Here is a 3513-nt window from a genome sequence, read left to right as displayed (position 1 = left end):
GTATGCTTGGAGAATGAGTGCAAGATTTTATTGAGTGGAAGTAGCTCTCAGCAGATGGGGGAGCCAGAAGGCAGATGGAGTGGGAAGGTGCTTTTCCCCTCAGCCGGCGCCCTCCTCCAACCGCCCAGGCGGCCAAACTCTGAGTAGTTCCGTGGTCGATGGTCTGCTGGTGTCTGTCGGCACGCTCTTCAACTGTTGTGCTCCTCTCGACGTCCAGCCACATGTGTGTTCTGCTGATGTGATCCTCTGATGTCCAACCACTTGTGTACCTGCCTGCTAGGGTCTTGGGGTTTTCATAGGCACAGGATGGGGGCGTGGTGGGCCAGGATGGTCTTGGGAAATGCAACATTTGGGCAGAAAAACAGAAATGCTTGTCCTCACCTAGGTCCGCAGGCACAGGCCCAGGGATGGAGCCCTAGTTAGGGACCACGCCCTTCCCTTCCCTGCACTTCCCTGCCCCTCTTCCATATCAATATGGGATATAAAATCACACCCCATAGATATGTACAAGTACTATGTATCAATAAAAAATAAATACTTACAAATACTTACATTTTAAAATTGGGTTATTTTCTTATTGTTCAGTTTTGAGCATTCTATATATTTTGGATACAAGTTCTTTGTTGGATATATGTTTCAAAAATATTTTCTCCCAGTCTTTCTCTTTTCTTTAATTCTCTGAACAGTGCCTATAAATCGAGAAAAAGCTTTTAATTTTGATGAAGTCCAATTTATGAATATTTCCTTTTATGTATTGTGCTTTTGATGTCATGTCTAATAATTCTTTGCTTAATTCCATATTATGAAGATTTTTCTCATATTCTTTATTCCAAAAATTTTATAGTTTTATATTTTATATATTTAGATCTAGGATCCATTTTGAGCTAATTTTTGTGTGAGATGAGAGGTGTAGTTCTACATATACATATATAATTTTTTTGCATATGGATTTTCAATTGTTCCAACACCATATGTTGAAAAGACTGCTGTCTCTCCACTGAATTTCCCTTTTACCTTTGTCAAAAATCAATTGGCCATATTCGTCTGCATTTCTCCTTGACTGTCTACTCTCTGTTACATGAGTCTATGTGTCTATGCCTTTGCAAATAACACAATTTCTTTTCTTCTCCTTCTCCTTCTTTTTTTTTTTTGAGACAGAGTCTCACTCTGTTGCCCAGGCTGGAGTGCAATGGTGTGATCTCGGCTCACTGCAACCTCTGCCTCCCTGGTTCAAGCAATTCTTGTGTCTCAGCCTCCTGAGTAGCTGGGACTACAGGCGCCTGACACCACACCCAGATAATTTTTGTATTTTGAGTAGAGACGGAGTTTTGCCATGTTTGCCAGGCTGCTCTTGAACTCCTGGCCTTAAATGATCCTCCCATCTTGGTTTCTCAAAGTCCTGGCATTACAAGCATGAGCCACCGCACACAGCCAACACAATTTCTTTCTCTTTTTTTTTAGACGGAGTTTCACTCTGTCGTCCAGGCTGGAGTGCAGTGGCGCCATCTCGGCTCGCTGCAGGCTTCGCTTTCCGGGTTCACACCATTCTTCTGCCTCAGCTTCCCAAGTAGCTGGGACTACAGGCGCCTGCCACCACGCCCAGCTAATTTTTTGTATTTTTAGTAGAAACAGGGTTTCACCGTGTTAGCCAGGATGGTCTCGATCTCCTGACCTTGTGATCTGCCCGCCTTGGCCTCCCAAAGTGCTGGGATTACTGGCATGAGCCACTGTACCCGGCCACAATTTCTTGATTACAGTAGTTATACAGTAAGTCTTAAAAATTTTAGGCTGAGTTCTGTGGCTCATGCCTGTAATCCCCACACTTTCGGAGCCCAAGGAGGGAGGATCACTTGAGACCATGAGTTCAAGACCAGTCTGAGCAAAATAGCGAGAACCTGTCTCTACAATTTTAAATTTTTAACAAAAAATTTTTCCATAGATACAGGTGGTGTTTGGTTACATGAATAAGGTGGGGTTTTTTTTTGGACAGAGCTTTCCTCTTCTTGCCCAGGCTGGAGTGCAATGGTGCGACCTCAGCTCACCACAACCTCCACCTTCTGGGTCCAAGCGACTCTCCCGCCCTAGCCTCCCAAGCAGCCGGGACCACAGGTGCGCATCACCATGCCTGGCTAATTTCTGCATCCCTAGTAGAAATGGGGTTTCACCATATTGGCCAGGCTGCTCTCGAATGCCTGACTTCAGATGATCCACCCACCTCTGCCTCCCAAAGTGCCAGGACCACAGGCATGAGCCACCGTACCTGGCCATGAGTAAGTTCTTTAGTGGTGATTTGTGAGATTTTGGTGAACCCATCACCTGAGCAGTATACACTGCAACCCTATTTGTGGTCTTTTATCCCTCACCCCTACTCCCAACCTTCCCCCCAAGTCCCCTCTACAAAATTAAAAAAAAAAAAAATTAGCCAGACATGGTGGTGCATGCCTGTAGCCCCAGCTACTTGGGAGGCTGCAGCAGAAGGATTGCTTGAGTACAGAGGTTAGAGGTTGCAGTGAGCTGTGATCACACCACTGCACTCCAGCCTGGGCAACAGAAGGAGACCTTGAGTTTTATTTTTATTTAAATAAAAAGATTTAGGCCGAGTGTGGTGGCTCATGCCTGTAATCCCAGCATTTTGAGAGGCCAAGGTGAACAGATCACTTGAGGTCAGGAGTTCAAGACCAGCCTGGTTAACATAGTAAAACCCCATCTCTACTAAAAATACAAAAATTAGCCAGGCATGGTGGTGCATACCTGTAATCCCAGCTACTCAGGAGGCTGAGGCAAGAGAATTGCTTGAACCTGGGAGGCAGAGGTTGCAGTGAGCCGAGACTGCACCACTGCACTCCAGCCTGGGTGACAGAGTGAGACCCTATCTCAAAACAATTAAATAAGTAAATAAAAATATTTAAATACTTCGATCTTTTTCAAAATTGTTTTGACTATTTTAGTTCCCTTGATTTTCCATAACATTTTAGAATCAGCTTGTCTACATTTACAAAAAATTCTGCTGAGATTTTTTTTTTGAGATAGGGTCTTGCTGTGTTGCCTGGGCTGGACTTGAACTCCTGGGCTCCAGTGATCCTCCTACTTTACCTTCCTCAGTAGTTGGAACTGCAGGTTCAACAGGTGCAATTACTACCTTTGCTGAGATTTTGATTTTGTGAAATTTATAGATTAATTTGGGAAGAATCAGTGTCTTTAGTACATTAAGTCTTTCAATCATGAACACCTATAGCTCACCATTTATTTAAATCTTCTTTTAATTTCTTTCATTATTCTTTTCAGCATACAACACAGAACATATTTTATTAGATTTGTATCTAATTATTTCATATTTTGAGCTATTGTAAATGCCATTTAAAAATTTTTATTTTTGGCCAGGCGCAGTGGCTAATACCTGTAATCCCAGCACTTTGGGACGCCCAGGCCGGGGGAGCACCTGAGATCAGGAGTTCGAGACCAGCCTGGCCAACATGGTGAAATCCCATCTCTACTAAAAATGCAAAAATTAGC

The 3513-nt window shown here is 43.6% G+C and overlaps 1 protein-coding gene across 1 annotated transcript in view; it reads right to left on the bottom strand.

Moving 5' to 3' along the window:
- Nucleotides 1-3513, bottom strand: part of ZMYM1 (zinc finger, MYM-type 1) — an 88499-nt gene that overhangs the window by 57256 nt on the left and 27730 nt on the right. The window lies entirely within an intron of this gene.

Source organism: Mandrillus leucophaeus, unplaced genomic scaffold (assembly GCF_000951045.1).
Source record: "Mandrillus leucophaeus isolate KB7577 unplaced genomic scaffold, Mleu.le_1.0 Scaffold493, whole genome shotgun sequence".
Lineage (NCBI taxonomy): Eukaryota > Metazoa > Chordata > Mammalia > Primates > Cercopithecidae > Mandrillus > Mandrillus leucophaeus.
The sequence above is the reverse complement of the archived record's forward strand: the minus strand, read 5'-3'. Positions and strand labels throughout refer to the sequence as shown.